This window comes from Bison bison, unplaced genomic scaffold (assembly GCF_000754665.1).
Source record: "Bison bison bison isolate TAMUID 2011002044 unplaced genomic scaffold, Bison_UMD1.0 scf7180017864313, whole genome shotgun sequence".
Taxonomy (NCBI): domain Eukaryota; kingdom Metazoa; phylum Chordata; class Mammalia; order Artiodactyla; family Bovidae; genus Bison; species Bison bison.
This window is the reverse complement of record NW_011494885.1, coordinates 576,596-596,249: the sequence shown is the minus strand read 5'-3', so window position 1 is coordinate 596,249 and position 19,654 is coordinate 576,596. Positions and strand designations below refer to the sequence as shown.

At 50.8% G+C, this 19,654-nt stretch overlaps 1 pseudogene; it reads left to right on the top strand.

The window, feature by feature from the left end:
• The first annotated feature begins 671 nt into the window (after window positions 1–671).
• LOC104997750 overlaps window positions 672–19,654 on the top strand; it is a 30,181-nt pseudogene continuing 11,198 nt past the window's right edge.

Below are 19,654 nucleotides of genomic sequence, written 5' to 3'. Positions count from 1 at the left end.
GCAAAAAGAAGACAACTCACTGAAGGTTCAGATGGTGGTTAGCATTTTTGACAATAATGTACTTTTAAGTAAGGTCTAGTACACTGGTTTTTTGGACATAATGCTATTGCATACTTAATAGGCTACAATAGAATAAACATTATTTTGTATTGAGGTAATGTTGATTTCCAAAGTTGCAGGTATACAGCAAAGTGATTCAGTTATATACATATTTTTTCTTTTTAAAATTCTTTTCTATTATACATTATTACAGGATATTGAATATAGTTTCCTATGCTATAAAGTAGGTCCTTGTTGTTAATTTTATATATAATAGTGTATATCTGTTAATTCCAAATTCCTAATTTACCCCCTCTTCCCCTTTGGTAACCGTAAGCTGTTTCCTATGTCTGTGAGTGTAAGTGTGAATGAATACATTCTCCAAAAATGCCCTGAGATACCCCAAGTTCATGCACTTGCTTTTCCAATGGTCTAGAACCAAGCCACAATATCTCTGAAGTATGTGTGTGTGTAGAGAGAAAAAAGAGGTAGAGGGACCAGAGAGGCAGGAAGGAATGAGAAGAGAGGGAGAGGGAGGGGCCTGGGCAGAGACCCCGCCCCCGGGTCTCGTGACCCAGGGAAGTGCTCCTGCCCCCGGTGGAGGCCCAGCCAGAGTGGGAAGGACAGCAGAGCTCACACGATGGACATCAGTGCTTGTGAGCGCCTCCTCACAGAGAGAGGGACACAGCAGACAGCAGGCACCATGGGGACCCCCTCAGGCCCTCCCCGCAGACGGTGCATCCCCTGGAACAGGCTCCTGCTGGCAGGTGAGAGGGTCAAGTTTCAGGGAGGGGGCAGAGATGAGAGAACAAGAGACTGGGTGGTCTCTGGGGAAGACGGGGCTCTGAGAGGGGACAGAGGGCTTCTGTTTGGACCTGAGGGCAGAGGAGAGCGGAGCAGGGGCGGGTGGGGGGAGGGGAGAAGCAACAAGGGAAACATCTCCACAAACTAGAGCTGGTGAGGGGCGCGAAAACCTCAACTGCTGTAGGTTTATCAGTTATTCTTCACTGAGCAGTAATTGTTGAAAACTGATGATGATAACAATAATTTATATCTTCATTTCACTACAGAAAATAACAGAACCAGGACAGTAAACACTGTCCTTACCCTGCACCCTTAGAAGCTGACAAATAATCACCAGGCTGTGGAATTCCTGGGAACTCTCCTTCCTTCATCCCCAGGTACTAACGTCTGGAGCCTGGTCCTGGCCCTGGGTTTCAAGCAGGATCAGACAAGCCCCTACCCTCACGGAGCCCACTCCCTGTGGGGAGGAAGACACACAAGTAGAGAGAGATCAAGAATGTGCTGGCAGGTGCTACAGGCGTCACGCAGGAAAGGGAGCAGGGAAGGGTCAGCAAGTGAGCACGGAGGGTCTTTACAGCAGCTGGTCGGGGGGAGGGGCATCTCCCAAGAGGCCCTGAGCGTAAGCAGGTTGTGAGGGCAGCGAGGGAGTGAACCAGGGGACAGCTGGGGAAACAGAGGAAAAAACGAGCCCAGAGGGGCTGAAGTGATGGGGGTCATGCTGCTGACCTTGAAACACATACACACACACACACACACACACACACACACACTCCCAAGGCGGAGGGATGAAGAGATCTGTTCAGGGCACCATTTTTCCATCCCAACGCACAAGTCAGAATATTAACTGGTTTCTCTCTCTTCCCTCCTAGTCCCACTCTTACACTTCTGGCCCCCGCCCACCACTGGACAACTCCCTGTTAAATTGTTGCCCCACCTTGCCACAGAAGGGACGGATGTTCTCCTACTTGCCCACAATCTGCAAGAGAAGCCTCTAGGCTATGCCTGCCTGGTACAGAGGAGAAAGGGTAGACAGCACCCAGCTAATTGCATCATACAGAGTAGACACTAATGCAACTACCAAAGGCTCTGCCCACAGTGGTCGGGAGACACTTTACCCCAACGGAACCCTGCTGATCCAGAACGTCATCCAGAAAGACACAGGATCCTACACCCTGCTCGTTGCAAAGAACGATTTAGAGACAGAAAGACAAATCGGACATCTCTGTGTATACTGTGAGTGCTTCCTCTCTGACCTCGGAGTGTTGGGGAGGCGGGTGAGTTCTGTTCACACACTGTGGCATTAAAACGTGGAGCTGAGACTCAACACCTCCTACATGTTGTGGATCAACAATCAGAGCCTCCCCAGCAGCACCAGGCTGGAATTGTCTGAGGACCACAGGATTCTCACTGTACTCACTGTGACAAGGAATGACACAGGACCCTATGTGTGCGAAGCCAGGAACCCAGTGAGTGTCAGCCGCAGTGAGCCACTCACCCTGGATGTCCTCTGTGAGTAACCTCTGTTCCTATGTGGTCCAGGCTGCCTACCCAAATCCATGCTGCCAGAGGCCAGGCCATACCCATCCCTGTCAGGCCTAGGCACACAGACTCCCACCCCCGGACACCGAGACTGGCCGTGAGTTCCTGTTTCAGGCAAGTTCAGGCAGGCCCCCCTTAAATCAAGATGGAGAGGGAAGGGGCTGCTCTCTCTTGAGGGGCTAAGGATCACCAGAATATGATGGGAGAAACAGATGAATATGTCAGACTCAAAATGACTGAGTATGAAGAGTTATGATGAGAAAATTTTCAGACATGTGTGTGAACAGCTCAGAAGAACCTTGGGGCCCTAATACAGACCAAGAATTTCCTTTCCCTCTGATTGCACCATGTGGCTTTATGCTCTTTGCTTCAGACGGCCCGGCCGCCCCCACCACTTCCTTCTCAGACTCCTGTTACCATCCAGAGGAAAACCTCACCTCTCCTACCACACAGGATTCTTGGCTTGTCAATGCGAAGCCTCAGAAATATGCCCAGGTTCTCTTTATCCCCAACCATTCCGTGTACTCTCAGATCCAACATTACCTGACAGGCCTGGATAGCACCACAATCAGAAAATCGGGGTCTCTAATAAGTGGTCCCTGGAGCATTCTCACTGAGCCTCAGGTGGAGATCTCTCTGGTTTTCTTTCTTCCTTTTTTCCTATCTTCTTTCTCTCTTTCAAGAGAAGGTTGGAGGGGTGGGAGGGAGAGAGAAAGAGGCAGAGACAGAGAAGTGAAAGTGAAAGTCGCTCAGTCAACTCTTTGTGACCCCATGGACTGTATAGTCCATGGAATTCTCCAGGCCAGGATACTGGAGTGGGTAGCCTTTCCCTTCTCCAGGGGATCTTCCCAACCCAGGGATCGAACCCAGGTCTCCTGCATTGCAGGCGGATTCTTTACCAACTGAGATATGAGGGAAGCCCAGAGACAGAGAAGAGAGTGAGAAATAGAGAAGGGGGAGAGAGAAAGAGGGAGAGAGACACAGAGAGAGGCTTCTCTCATCTTCTAAAACATCCGGGAAATAATTATTAACCAAGCTGTGTCCCATAGACAGTTCCCCTAGTTTATAGAAGGACTAGTTTTTACAGCCTTTTGTTAAAACAATAACCACTTCTCTCTAGAGATTTCCTTCACCATGATATTCACTCCACAGGCCAGGATTAAAAGACTTCTTCAGATTAAGAAACCATTCAACTATAATCTCCCATGGTCCTAAGATCATGAAAACTAACCGGATCACCTTCATTCCCAACTAAATTATTTCACAAATGGGAACACGTTCCTTAATAATATAAAGCTGTTCTACCCAAAACATGGAGAGGGCTGGCAAGCCTGCCTCCCCAAAATAAACAGATGTGTGAAGGTCCATATAGTCAAAGTTATGGTTTATCCAGTAGTCAGGTAAGTATGTGAGAATTGACCATAAAGAAGGCTGAATGCCAAAGAATTGATGCTTTTGCACTGTGGTGCTGGAGAAGACTTTTGAGGGTCCCTTGGACAGCCAAGAGATCAAACGAATCAATCCTAAAGGAAATCAACCCTGAACATTCATTGGAAGGACTGACGCTGAAGCTGAAGTTCCAGTACTTCGGCTACCTGATGCAAAGAGCCGACTCATGGAAAAGACCCTGATGCTGGGAAAGATCGAGGGCAGGAGGAGAAGAGGGCAACAGAGGATGAGATGGTTGGATGGCTTCACCGACTCAATGGACAAGAGTTTGAACAAACTCTGGGAGATAGTGAAGGACAGGGAAGCCTGGTGTGCCGCAGCCTGTGGGTCACAAACAGTCAGACATAACTGAGCAACTGAACAACAATGTTCTGAATGAGAGGGGCTAACATTTATTCCTTTGGATAGGGCCACGTGGAAGCATCATAGAAGATTTCCACCTGATGATGAGGTTGCTGGATACATGGGCTGAGAAGAGGTTCCCGGGGCTGATCCCACAAGCTGTCCAATACTAAAATGTTGTCCCAGCAACCAGGCAAGGGTCCCCCTGGTGTGATCTGAGGGTCAGAGGAGATGTGAAGTCATCTCTTTCCCATTGTCACCTGAACAAAGACCCAGGGCCTTCCTTAGAGTCGCCTTTACAGAGATCACTGGGCCCCAAGACTGAGGAGGGAGTATGGCCCAGGCCCTGACTCACTCTCAGTCATTTATTTCCTCTGTCTCTCCACAGCCCCAGTGGCACGGCCCTCCCTCCAAACCAGCAACACCACAGTCACAGAACATGAGGGTCCTGTGGTCCTGACCTGCCTCATAGATGAGACTGGGGTCTCTATATGCTAGCTTTCCAAAGGCCAGAGAAGATGACAGAGGGGATGACCCTCACCCCCGACAACAGCACCCTCACCCTAGACTGGGTCAGCAGAGGGGACACTGGGAATTATCAGTGTGAGGTCTCCAGTGGGGGCAACTCCAGAATAAGTGACCCCCGTAGGCTGAGTGAGTAACCATCATTACGTCCTGTGTTAGTTGTTAAGTCCTGTCTGACTCTTTGCAACACCACAGACTGTAGCCCACTAGGCTTCTGTCCACTGGATTTCCCAGGCAAGATTCCTGGAGTGGGTTGCCATTCCCTTCTCCAGGGGATCTTTCCAGCTCAGGGACTGAACCCATGTCTCCTGCATTATCGTCTAAGCCTCCAGTGAAGCCCATTTTAATCTGAATAAGCTTCTTTTATTAACTCCACCAACAATTAGCCTATCATCTCATTTCCTTCACTTCAAGCAATTGGAACGTGTGCTGTCTCTGCCCTCCTCATCCCCTGATTTCTCCTGGCCCTCTGCTGTGAAGCCTCGTTGCCAAGACCACTGGAAGCAGCACTAAAATCAGTACCTGGGACTTCCTGGGCAGTCCAGTGGTTAAGACTCCACCTTCCACTGCAGGGGTTGCCGTGTCCTCCTCCAGGGGATCTTCCCCACCCAGGGATTGGATCTGTGTCTCTTACGTCTCCTGCAGTGGCAGGCAAGTTCTTTACCACTAGTTCCACCTGGGAAGCCCCAGTGAGGTATTAAAGTCTAAATCTCCCTTTTTCTTATTGTACCGTGGTGTTTACATACACTTTTATAAAGTTTTGTGATAGGCTTTCCAATGAAGGTGGAAATCACACAGCAGATGTGTGTTCAGGAAGTAGGGCTTCCCTGGGGGCTCAGCTGGTGAAGAATCCGCCTGCAGTGCGGGAGACCTGGGTTCAGTCCCTCAGTTGGGAAGATCCCCCAGAGAAAGGAAAGGCTACCCACTCCACCATTCAGGCCAGGAGAATTCCATGGATTGTATAGTCCATGTGGTCTCAAAGAGTCCAACAGGACTGAGCAACTTTCACTTTTTCACTTTCAAGTGTTCGGTATGTTAGTTCGCACTGTTGTGATTGCAGGCTTGCTGTCACATTCAACTCCAGGTCCCTCCACTTGGCTTTCTTAGTTGCACCATCGTCTCTACAGTGGAATTGATACCATTTCTTCACAGGATGGGCGGTGGTCGTGTGTGGTGAGAGATGGGGGCCTTGAGGACTGTACTTTGTGCAACATAAACTCCTATGCTTGTGTGCTGTCTATTGGTCGGTTAGGTCTCATTGGTTTACAGTGCTCTCACGGTCTCTAGTTCTCGCTGAAATTCTCTCTGACTGCTGTGTCCATTATTGAAAGTGGGGTGTTGTAGTGTCACTGTTATGACCAAGCTATTTCTCCCCTCGACGCTGTCCATTTTGATTCATAATTCTGGTGCTGTGTTGTTGGGTGCATGATGCTTATAACTGTTCAATTTCCTTGGTGAATGGAAACTTTTCTTGATATTCAAGGTCCTACTTTGTCTCTTGTGGGCTTTTTAGATTTAGAGGTTATTATAGCAGACACTCATATAACCACAATTCTCTTTTTATTACTATTTGCATAGAGTATCTTTTTCCAGCCTTACTTCAACCTTCTATGTCTTTGTATCTAATGTGAGTCCCTTGAAGAGAGTATAGAGATGGGTCATAATTTTAATCCATTCTGTCAACCTCTGCCTTTAATTTGAAGGTTGAGGCTATGAGTCAGATACGTCCTGATAGGAAAGGGCTTCTTCCATCTCGCTACTTGGTATATGTCCTACGTGCTTTATTCAGTAATTCCTCTATTACTTCCTCTTTGGTAGTTAAGTGATTTCCTTTCTTAAGTGTCATTTTGATTCTGTTCTTTCCCTGTCCAGTGTATTTCAGTTCTTTCCTTAGTGGCTAACTTGAAGATGACAATTAATATCTTAAACATGTATCTATTGAGTTGAAATGCCAATTAGATTCTATAATGTGTAATACAATGTGTAGTATACATCTCCATTCCCCCCATTCTATACACTTATTGTCATAGGTTTCAGACATCATTATACAATGTACATCCATTATATAGATTTATAAATATTGTTACATGAAATATCTTTGAAATGAAAAACAAGTGATTACAAAAAAGACAATAATACTGGCTTAAATAAGATATTGTGTCACTTTGACCACTGTTCTTTATATATTCCAATGACTTTGAGTTACTGTCCAATGTTTGTTCCGTCATCTAAAAGGATTCCTTTTACATTTCATATATGGCTTGTGTCCAAGGAATTTACTCCCTTGACTATTGTTTATCTGGGAAAGTCCTAATTTGAGCTTCATTGAAGGAGATTTTTTCTGTACATTGCTTTCCCAGTTGACAGTCTTCCTTTTAGGACTTAAATCAGTGGTCCCAAAACCTTCTGGCCCCTTTTCTCTGATGTGGAATTTGATTTTCACCTTATTGAAGATCCACTGTACATGATAAGTCACTTCTCTCTTGCTGCTTTAATCATCTCTCTTTCCCTCGGTCTTTCAGTGATTTGACTATATTGTGTCAGAACACCTGTATCTTGAAAGATCCTTTTTTGGAGTTCCTTAACCACCCTTGGACTGTGAAGAAAGCTGAGTGCCGAAGAATTGATGCTTTTGAACTGTGGTGTTGGAGAAGACTCTTGCGAGTCCCTTGGACTGCAAGGAGACCCAACCAGTCCATCCTAAAGGAGACCAGTCCTGGGTGTTCATTGGAAGGTCTGATGCTGAGGCCGAAACTCCAATACTTTGGGCACCTCATGCAAAGAGTTGACTCATTGGAAAAGACCCTGATGCTGGGAGGGATTGAGGGCAGGAGGAGAAGGGGATGACAGAGGATGAGATGGCTGGATGGCATCACCGACTCAATGCACATGAGTTTGGGTGAACTCCGGGAGTTGGTGATGGACAGGGAGGCCTGGCATGCTGTGATTCATGGAGTCGCAAAGAGTTGGACACGACTGAGCGAATGAACTGAACTGAACTGAACCACCCTTGATATGTAATCTCTCATCTAGTTCAGGAAGTTTTAAGCCATTAATTTTTTATATTTTTTTTCATTGCTTTTTTCTCTCTTCTCCTTCAGGAACTGCCATACTGCATATGTTTGTCCACTTGATGGAGTTCTGCATAATACTTTCCCTCGTTTCACTATTCCTCATTTATTTCCTTTCTACTGCCCAGTCTGAATAATTTTTCTTTCTATCTTCATGTTCACTGATTCTTTCTTCTACCTGCTCAAATGTGCGGATGAATCACTCTTGTAAGTTATTGCTTTCAGTTCTTATACTTCAGCTCCAGATTCTCTTCAACCAGGGATAAATAATTTAACATTAAGAAAGAACATGTTCTTCTTGAGAAGCAGGTTCTTCTCTGCTACTGTTGCTGCTAAGTCGCTTCAGTCATGTCCGACTCTGTGAGACCCCATAGACGGCAGCCCACCAGGCTTCCCCGTCCCTGGGATTCTCCAGGCAAGAATACTGGAGTGGGTTGCCATTTCCTTCTCCAATGCATGAAAGTGAAAAGTGAAAGTGAAGTCGCTCAGTTGTGTCCAACTCTTAGTGACCCCATGGACTGCAGCCTACCAGGCTCCTCAGTCCATGGGATTTTCCAGGCAAAAGTACTGGAGTGGGCTGCCATTGCCTCCTCCGAGGTTCTTCTCAGACCTCTCCAATATGGATACAGCCATCCTTCCACACTAACAACTCCAGTGCTTTAGACATGAACACTGATTATAAAGCTACCTGGGTCAATCTCAGACAAGCACATTAGAAGTAGAAAAACACAAGAGAGAGAGGAGGCTAGTTCTGGTCAGGCCCTGCCATGTCTGTTCCTGCCTGCCACCCCCAGGGTCTCTGGCCCTTTCTCTGGGGCTTCAGCACAAGGGACCCGATTGGCTAGTCTGCTTTTCCTATGGGTTATCATCCTGGGAGGCTCCCTCGCCCTCACTGGGGCCTGAAATTGCCAGAGGTTCTCTCCCTTGGTGGGGATCTTTCTCCCATGGTTCTCCAGAAGGTGGACATCCAACCTCTCCTAGGAGAATGGGCTAAGCTTCCTCACATGCTCAGTGGTAACTCCTGTCTCCTCCCAGGAGGTGGTTCCTCTGGCAGCTCTGTCTCCCAGGTAAGTACATCCCTTCCTTGTCTCTTCTCCCCAGGGTCCCAGCTTCACAGGCTCAGGGAAGGAGGACTGTCCAACCCTGATGCACTGTGCAGACCCCCTTCACTCGAGGGTAGTTGAAAGTCACTCAGTCATATCTGACTTATGTGACCCCATGGACTGTAGCCCTCCAGGCTCTTCTGTCTATGGAATTTTCCAGGCAAGAATACTGGAGTGGGTTGTCATTGCCTTCTCCAGGGGATCTTCCTGACCCAGGAATGAACCTGTTCTCCCACACTGCAGGCAGATTCTTTACCTCTGAGCCAACAGGGAAGCTCAGTAGGAGTTGTTAAGACATGGCAATTCCCACCATGCCAGGACCTGGATGCGTTTCAGGGACATGACCACCCACCACCTTATCCTGAGGCTTCCCTGGTCCCCTCACTTGGCCTTAAGAGAACCTTGGAGTCCAGAAGGAACCAGGTGGGCCCTGGATTATCAGTCAGGGGAGCCAGGCTAACAGGGGTGGGATACACATCTCAGATAGGATTTGGGGTGGGGGCTTAAGGCTTGGAGGTGGATGCTTGGAAGAAATGACTCTCCTTCCCTCTCTGCTGATGCCCACTCTCTCCCATGCCCCAGGCCTCCCTACCTGATGCCAAGCTACAAGTTCCCATCTACCAGGTGAGTGTGGGGATCCAAGTTCTGGTCTCATAAGCCCAAGGGGCCGAGGAAATGCCCCCTTTACACCTGGCTGTGTTTGGAGGTTCAAGAAATAAGAGGAAAGATGGAAAATGGGAAGAAGAGGAGATGGGTCTGGACCAAAAACCTCTGATACAAACAGGCCCCCCACAGAGCAACCCTGGGGGACCTGGGGCCGGGAAGTCCCTGATACAACATTTGAGAAGGTTACATGAGCTCCAAGGCATCGGTTTTCTTTTGCAGGAATTACTACGCCCCAACACAGATGTTTACTGTGGGCTCAACCACAAAGCAGATGTGGGTCCTTAGTTCCCCCAGACACATATGGTTACGGATTGTGGGAAAGAGCTTATCTGAGACCCAAGACCCAAGTGAGGTCAAGAGGAAGAGCCTGAGGCAGAGAACCAGCTCTGAGCCCTGAGGGTATTTGGGAATCTGGGTCCAGCGTCCGGGTCCCTCCTGGATTCCTGGAGACCCTGATAGGCTGCCCTGAACCCTAGATGGACCAGAACTCAGACTACCATTCCCACAGTTGGAGGGAGGAAAGCCATCAGGGCAAGTGACTGGGCCTGTGACCCATTGTGGACCTCCCAAGATCTGAATAAAGAGCACTTCCCCCTTGTGGCTCAGCTGGAAAATAAAGAGCACTTCCCCCTTGTGGCTCAGCTGGTAAATAAAGAGCACTTCCCCCTTGCACTGGATTGCAGGTGGATTCTTTACTAGCTGAGCCACAAGGGGAAAGTGCTCTTTATTCAGATCTTGGGTGGTCCCAAGGTTCGATCCCATGGTTGGGAAGATCCCTTGGAGAACAGAAAGGCTACCAACTCCAGTAGTCTAGCCTGGAGAATTCCATGGACTATACAGTCCATGGGGTCCCAAAGAGTTGGACACGACTGAGCGACTTTCACTTTCCCCTTGCTTTGCAAAATATACTACACTTGGGTCTTGTCCAGCCAGTAATTCACCTGAATCTCTGCTCCATTCTCTCCTGGGCCCCACAGGGAAAGTATTAACTCTAAGTTACCTGACCTCCCCATCTATTCCCTGGGAGAAAGCACAGGGAAGAATGTGAGGCTGGTGGGGGAGGGGACCATACTAACAGGAAAGGAGGGTCACAAGACCCCTGCCCAGCCACGTGGGCAATCGGCTGTTCTCACACTGCCCTGGAGTCATGGACACCTCTCAGTGTTTGATTGCTTATAACTGAGTCTCTGGAGCACAGAATATGGGATCCTTTGAGAGCCTCTAGCACACGAGTCAGGAAAGAAGAACAAGTCGTGGGTGAGACAAATATTATGGGTGAGGCCCCTTTGCAGCCTCTTGGCGTCCTAAACCCTCTGGTCCTCCTCACCAGGCCCTGCCGGCCCCAACTTCTGGCTACCTCAAATGAATTTTTGTTATTCAGTAGCTAAGTCATGTCCGACTCCTTGGGACTGCATGGACTGCAGCACACCAGGCTTCCCTGTCCCTCAATATCTCCTGGAGTTTGCTCCAAATCATGTCCACTGAGTCAGTGATCGGACAGGAACATTTGTCTGTCCCCAGATCCAAGATTCAGAATGCCTACTCTCTCCATGGGTTTCTGTTGTGTCTCTAAGGACCTAAGCACTGAGAAAATTGTTCCCTCTGGGGAGACACAGAGGAGCAATCAGAGTCACCAAAGTAAGAGGGACCCAGAAGCCATGCTCTGAGCAAGGTCCTCCCAGAAATTTCCTGTGCCCTCTGTCCACTTCCCGCTGGTTTCCATTTTGCTCTCCAATGCAAATTGTGTCTCTCACCACACACACACACACACACACATGAGCCTCAGGGCAGAGTTGCAGGCTCTACCTAAAACTCAACCTGGCTGCCATGTCAAAAGGCCCACCTGTCCCCTCCTCAAAGTGTCCCAAGGGCCCTTCCCACCTGGATCTCACCTGCAGCCCCCACCACACGCCTGGGTTAGCAGTTCTCAGTCTCTCCCCGAGGTCCCTGGGATAGGTGCTGTTCTCATATAGGTCCGCTCGGATCAGGTGCCCACACTCACACAAATACAGCAGGTGTGTGCACTAGGGCACAGAGCCCACAGTTGGCAAGCATGCTCTGCCAGTGGCCAAGTATCAATTGTGCTGAGATGAGATGAGAGGTAAGAGAAACCATCTGCAAAGCTTCCGATCATGATTTAAGTCTAAATTACTCTTTATCCCCCAGGCACACCATCTTGGATTAGACAAGGTGGCACCTCTTGTAGTTCCTAATTGTGCTGTAACAAATCAACATAAATTCAGTGGCACAAATCTACCCAAATCAAGGAGTCAATATGACCCTGTTCTTTCTGGATCCTACAGACAGTTCATTTCCTCGCCTTTCCAAGCTGTGAGAGGTGGCCTAGTTTCCTGGGTTCGTGGCCCCTTCCTCCATCGTCAAAGCCAGCAGTGGAGCATCTTGAAGCTCCCCATGCTCTGCTTCCATCATCCCAATTCCTCTGGCCCTGCCTCTCCTGCCTTCCTCTTTGATTTGTAAGGAACATTGTGAATGTATTGGGCTCAGCCAAATACATCCCCCACCATAATCTCCCATATACCCCAAAATAATCTCCCAGTCACATGATCGGAATTTCATCTGTAGGTTTCCTTAATCACGGGGCACATTCTTGGGTTTTTAGCAGGAGGCTGTGCACATCCCTCAGGAGTCTTTGCTCTGCCTACCAGTCCTCTCAGGGCCGTGGTCATCATGTTCCCACACTGCAATCTGCTCTGGGCATCTTGGAATTTGTCATCCTGATGCGGGGTCAAGTCCTGCCATGTCGTCCACAGTACCATCACTGGCCCTGAGCCATGGAGATAGAGGCCAGTCCACACTCCCTGCAGCTCTCTCCACCTGTTCTTTTCTGTGAAGTGAAAGTTGTTCAGTCATGTCCAACTCTTTGCGACCCCATGGACTGTAATGCACCAGGCACGTCTGTCCGTGGGATTCTCCAGGCAAGAATACTGCAGTGGGTAACCATTCCCTTCTTCAGAGGTTCATTAAACCCGCATCTTCTGCATTGCAAGCAGATTCTTTACTGTCTGAGCCACCAGGGAAGCCTCTTCTTTTCTAGCAATGCTCGATTTTTCTGAATGAAAAGAAAGCAGATGTGACGCAAAGACCATGACTCCCAAGTCAATAGGTGGCCTGTGTTCATCAGCACCATGGACAGTGTCTCTTGCTGTGCTCAGCCCCAGGCTTCAGCAAGAAGGGGCACCTAGATATCCTGCCCATTTCTATTCTGTGAGAACAATGAACACAGTAGAATGTGTTCAGGGATAACCCAGTTTGCTCTAGTTTATCCATCAGGAGCACTTTCTTCTCTCTGTGTATTAGTTATAGCTACACCAATGACAACTTCCAGGTGAATGATTCCTACACATGGAGGGTGTCCTCAAGGAGGCTGGGAACTATCCTCGCAGAGTATCTCCCTGCCTCTGAGAGTCAGATAACTGTCTTGTCTTCAACTTAGAGGGAATGTTTCATGATTAAGTCCTGACCCCCAATGCCTGAGCTAGGAGACAGCGGTTACCAAGCCTGGAAGGCTCCTGAGCACAGCCTATTGTCCCCCAAACCCCAGATATGCCCCCTCCCCCAGGGAGCAAGACTGAGCAGAACGCCTGGGCTACCCTCCCGAGCTCCTCCTGTCTGAGCCCCAAGCCTGGTGTTAGAGCCTTTGCCATCTCTCCATGCTTCCAGCAGAGCAACGGTCCTGCTGAAGGACAAGTGGGACCTGAAGACCAGTCTCCAGGGTAGAAGCCATCACCTGAGAACCCCATCCATCTGCCTGTGAACCCCAGGGAAGAAAAGGAACTAGGGCTCCCACAGTCACTCCCAACTTCCTCTTCCCCACTAAGGTCCCATTGACAGGGGTAACTATCCAGCATCCCTAATGGTCATTCAAAACACTCAAGTAGCCAGTATAATGGTCACCTGGGTACCAGGGGCCTCCCCTGTCTTTCATGGGGACAGATTTCCTCTCACATCCCACAACTGAGCAGTCACCTAGGTCCTCTGTGCCCTGCTGTGCTTGCCCTCTCTGCCCTGGCTCAGCCCCATTTTCTCTCCCGGACACAGACAGGGTTCCAATCAAGAGGAGACAAGGATCTGTCCCTCCATACATCTTTTGCACTGTGACCGTGTGAACCCACGTAGCACCATCCAGCACCTCCATTCACCAGGGCCTTGGCTCTGGGTCTCTGGACACCAGGACTCCCTTCATTCAGCCTCAGAAAGATGACACCCACTATGGCTATGACACCTGTCCCAGAGGCATGTTTCTCAAGAGTCACCAGGAGAGACACCTGCAGCTCCACACAGCTGAGCCGTAGGTGTGTAGGGGCACCTTCATCCCTCCCCTGTCTCCCTGGGGTCAGTGGGCATAACTGACCGCCTCACGATGCTAACCACTTCGCCCAGATCCATTCTAATCCTCTAGGCAGAGCGGTACCAGTTAAAGCAGACACTAAGTGGGCCGCAACACCCACGTACCAACCCAGACCTCAGGCCTTCTCATATCTACACCGGGGACAGACACACAGGTAACACCTCTGCTCATCCATCGAGCCTCCAAATTCAGTTACAAGTTCAAAGCTTCAGCCAGGATAACCTCCTTCCTGTTCTTGCTCCTGTAGGCAACTGCCAACCATTGTGTTGCCAGGGGCACCCTGCCTCCCCTTCCCTATCTGCCCAAATCTACCTTAAAGTCCATCTGACTGTTCAAATTTATTAGCCATCTGCTCCCCAGGGATGCCTTCCACGACCCCAGTCCAGCTGAGACCCCATTACAGACTCTGGATGCACAAGACCTTCCCCTTCATGGTCCTTCCCTCCATGATAATTAGCTCATTAATTCCAGGACTTTCTCTGAGTGTCTGCCTCCCCAAGTGTTTTCACCCAAGACCCAAGTCTATCCTATTCTCTGGAGTCCAGAATGCAACCCAGGGCTGACATGTCACACATGCTCAATAAATATTCTTTAAATAGATAAGAGAATCTACATAACAGATGCCAGATTCCCCACCCCCACCCAGTGTGACACCGAGGGGTCAGAGAATATTCCTTATTGACACAGGAGCCCTGGCATCAGAGTGGGAGGAGACCTGTAAGTGCCCACAGCTGCTCCAGGATGGGACTTTATTCCTCCTGGAGTCAGCAGGGAGAACAGGGGCCTCTTAACTGTGAGAAGTCAGACCTCTGCTCATTCCCAGATAGTCACACCCGCTCCCGTCTCTACTCGGGAGAATCTTGTAGTCTCCCTGGAGGGTCAGAGCCAGCAGTCCGAGTCCTTCCCCTTCTCACGGAGACCTGACCTGGCTCAGACTCCCGATCCTCCATTCCAAGGGATTCACCCTGGGGAGGGGGGAGCCCCAGTGTAAACTCACGGGAATCAGGGCACAGCTCCTTATCCCAAGGTCCCTGATCCATGGGGACACCTGGGTCTGGTTCCTGGAGACATCTCAGCCTCCCCAGGCATTTGGGGAAAGTTGGGGAACTTCCGGAGCAGGGTGGAAGAGGGGAGCCCAGCTTCTGCAGTTGCTCCATCTCAGAGGGGCTGGGGTCCCATGGGGGTCTCCCATCCCCTGACAGGGAAGCCTGTGTGACAGAGTCTCCAGGTGGAGCTGCCCCAGGTCCTAGCACCGTGGGGAGGCCACTGATGGGGACACAGATGACTTGAGGGCAGCCACAGTGCTGTGAGAGGGGAAAGAACAGGGCCTTCTGGGTCCAGGCCGCCATCCTCTCCCCATAGCCCCAGAGACCCCCCTACCGGCCCTTCCTTTGAAGCCTCAAGGACTGAGAGCTCCTCCTAAGCACATATCCACCTGGATGGATGGTTCTCCTGCTACTGGATAACCCCCATCCTCTCCCTGGGCTCAACCTGCATTGGGATGGAGTCGGGAAGTCTGGGGACCCACAGTGACCTGGACCCTGGATGATTGCCCCTCAGTCTGGAGGTCACTGCCCACCTCTGCCCAGGGCACAGAGCCAGCTCACACCCTTTGGCCTTTGCACCCTTGTGCAGCCCATTACATTGTCCCCAGGTCTGCTCATGACCTCCAGGGGGCAACATTGGGCCACCCAGACAACACACAGGAAATTAACAGGTGAACTTTGCTTTGCCTAAGGAGGTGGGGAAGGAGCCTGATTTCCATCCCTCCCTCTAAACAGCGGTCTCCAACCTTTTTGGCACCAGGGACCGGTTTCATGGAAGACAAATGCGAAGTGGTGGAGATGATTTGGGGATAGTTCAAGCACATTACAATTACTGGGCACTTATATCTGTTATTATTCCCTCAGCTCCACCTCAGATCATCAGGCGTTAGACCCCAGGGGACCCCTCCTCAACAGACTCTCAGGGTCACTCCTATATGCCACACTATGCTACCCAGCTTTCTGGGGGCCTATAGGCACCCATGCCAGCTCCCCTCCCTGCCTGGAACCACCCCTGGGAAAGATCACAGTGACCACAGAAAAATCAGCCAGGGTGACAGAGGAGGCCCTATAATGGCAAGGAGGACCTGCATAGTTCTGAACCAAGGCTCAGCCAACAGACACGGAGAGGGAGAGTCTCCCGGAACTTGACCTGAGGACCAGGGAGCCCACAGTCTGCCCACCCTCAGCACCAGGTTCCTCTCTTCCCAGGACACACAGGAAGCCTTTCCCTTCTCACCTGAGAACTGCAGCTCCTCCTGACACCTGGTTCTGGGTCTCTGTCCCTGAAAACAGACGCCAGACTGGCTAAGGTGGAGGTCAGGTACCCTACCATCATCACTCACGTGACCCCTTTCCTCCAGAGTCAGTGTGTCCTTCCTGCAGGGCGTAAACACAATCTTCTCAGATATTTGAGAACAACAGGAAGACCCTGGGCATCCAGCTGGGTTTCGGTCTCACAGGAACAATTACCAGCAAAATTTGGAAACCCCTGGGTCCGTGTGTGGTGCTGAGAGACCCCAGACCAAAACAGCAGAGGCCAACACTGGGGTGGGTGGGCAGCCTAACCCGTGTTCTGGGGTCTCAGTCAGGCTGGGCCAGCGTGTGACCTGGGAGGCTGCTGAAACAGCATTTCTAAGGTGACACCTGGGGGTTCGCAGTCTTCATGAAGCTCCACAGGTGATTCCTACGCACCGTGGGGAAGACGTCCCTGTGACAAGCGTTCCTCATGCACCCCTCACCCCCAACCCCAGGCTCCTCCTCTGAAGGGGATGACAGAGGGCTGTCGGGGAGGCTGAGTGTGCATCTGATCCAGAGCAGTGGGGACCCTGGGCCCGGACACCCCAAGGTTGTGCTTTTCCAGGCAAGGTTGTGTGTGTGTATCGGTGTGTATATGGAGGTGTCTGTGTGTAGGTGTGTGCGTAGGTATGTGTGTGTAGGGGTGTGTGTGTTTAGGTATGTGTGTGTAGGTATGTAGGGGTGTGTAGGGGTGTGTGTGTGTGCGTGTGTGTGTATAGGTGTGTGTGTGTGTGTGTGTGTGTGTATAGGTGTGTGTGTGTGCGTGTGTGTAGATGGAGAATCACTGCTCTAGAAGGCAGAGGACTCGGCAGAGTTCAGGGAATAGAAATACAGACAGAAGGGGAAGGAGGAGAGGGGAAGCAGAGGGCGGGGCCTGGGCAGAGACCCCGCCCCGGGCCACGTGACCCAGCGAAGTGCTCCAGCCCCCGGAGCAGGCCCAGAACACAGGGGGAAGGACAGCAGAGCTCGCACAGCAGATTGCAGTGCTTCTGAGCATTTCTGGACCAGAAGTTCTCCTCACAGAGAGAGGGACACAGCAGACAACAGGCACCATGGAGCCCCCGTCAGGCCCTGCAAGCAGGAGGCATGTCCCCTGGAACAGGCTCCTCCTGGCACGTGAGAGGGGACAATTTTCAGGGAGTGGTCAGAGACTGGAGAACAAGAGACTGGCTGCTCTCTGGGGGAGACAGGGCTCTGAGAAGGGACAGAGGGCTTCTGTTCAGACCTGAGGGCAGAAAACAGCGGAGCTGGGAAGGGTGGGGGCTCAGCCAGAGGAGACTCTCCATGAACTAGAGCTGGTGAGAGGCAGGAAGACCTCAACTGCTGTAGGTTTTATGAGTTATTCTTCACTGAGCAGTAATTGTTGAAAACTGATGACAATAACAATTATTTATATCTGGATGTCACTACAGAAAAGCACATAACCAGGACAGCGAACACTGTCCATACCCGCACCCTTAGAAGCTGGCAAACGCCAGGCTGTGGAATTCCTGGGACCACTCCGTCCTTCACCTCCAGGAATTAATATCTAGAACCTGGTCCAGGCCCTGGGTTATAACCAGGATCAGACAAGCCCCTGCCCTCACGGAGTCCGCGCTCTGTGGGGAAGAAGACAGATAAGCAGAGAGATCGAGAGTGTGCTGGCAGGTGCTACAGGCGTCACGCAGGAAAGGGATCAGGGAAGGGTCAGCAAGTGAGCACGGAGGGTCTTTACAGCAGCTGGTCATGGGGAGGGGCATCTTCCAACAGGCCCTGAGTGTGAGCAGGTGTGTGAGGGCAGCGAGGGAGTGAGCCAGGCAGACAGCAGGGGAAACAGAGGAAAAAACGAGCCCAGAGGGGCAGAAGTGACGGGGGTCATACTGCTGCCCTTGAACCACACACACACATACATGCACACACTAAGGCTGAGGGATGAAGAGACCTGCTCAGGACCCAGGGCACCATTTTCCCATCCCCCACACAGGTCACAATATTAACTGGTTTCTCTCTCTTCCCTCCTAGTCTCACTCTTAACTTTCTGGACCCCGCCCACCACTGCCCAGCCCATGATTGAAACGATGCCCCCTCTTGCTGCAGAAGGGTCAGATGTTCTTCTACTTGCCCACAACGTGGCAAAGAATCCTCTAGGCTATTCCTGGTACAGAGGAGAAAGGATAGACAACAGCCAGCTAATTGTATCATATAGAGTACCCACTAATGTAACTACCAAAGGGCCTACACACAGCGGACGGGAGGCACTTTACCCCAATGGAACGCTGCTGATCCAGAGCGTCACCCAGAAAGACACAGGATCCTACATGCTGCTCGTTACAAAGGATGATTTACAGACAGAAAGACAAACTGGACAAATCCACGTACACCGTGAGTGCCTCCTCTCTGACCTCGGGGTGTTGGGGGGTGAATTCTGTTCTGACAGACCCGGATGGCGCCTCCATCCCCTCTGCATTGTGTCCCGTGTCGGGGTTTGAACATTCAGTGCAGGACACATGTTGTGGAGAAAACTCCAAAGGGTCAGAAATGCTTTCCCGGAAGCCAGGCCCTGCGGACACTGTGTAGAGAGAAGGACAGTCTGATGAGGGACACGGCAGAGGGAGAGCGCTGTCAGTCCAGCCCCCTGGGCCCCTCCCCGTGACCATGACCCTGAGGAAGACTCTGCAGGACTCAGGGAAGACCCTGGCCTGAGGGCCCCCAGGGATCCTCACAGAGAAGCTCAGCCCCAGGAAGCCCCTCCCAGACCCTGTCCCAGGGCTCCTGCCTCCAGTGACCCTGGGAAGCCTGTGCCAAATCCGGAGGCTCCAAGCTGGTCACCAGCCAGGGCTCAGCCCCAAGAGCCACATCCGTGCAGGGGCACAGTCTGGTCCTACTCATGAGACTCAGCATGGACAGCACACAGGTACGAGGTCCCCAGGAATCAAGCAAATGCCCTAGGGGACTTAGAGACGCCAGAAAAATCTCAGCACCCCCAGAGAGGAACACAGAAAGGAAGACACTGCTGGCAGCTCCTCCACCACAGGGTGCTGCCCAAGGAGCTCTCTCCTGATGCTGGTTGGTGAAAACTCGGTAATATGCGAGGCGGTCTCTGAATCTACCCTGTTCTGTCCACCACTAAACGCTGCTGCACAATCAACCCCCAAGGAAGCCTGTGCTTCTCCCAGACATAGAGCAGGTGGCCTCACACTCACTGAGCTCAGGTCCCCATGCATTTGTCCTGCCACACACAAGCCTGCCTTATTCTTTAAAGTCTGGCTGAGAGGCGAAGGATGCCAATTTTGTTGAAAGATGCTTTCAGAGGAGCCAAAAGTATAAGAAAGTGAGAATGTTAATCGTTCAGTCACGTCCTACTCTTTCCTATTCCATGGACTGTAGCCCACCAGGCTCCTCTGTCCATGGAATTCTCCAGGCAAG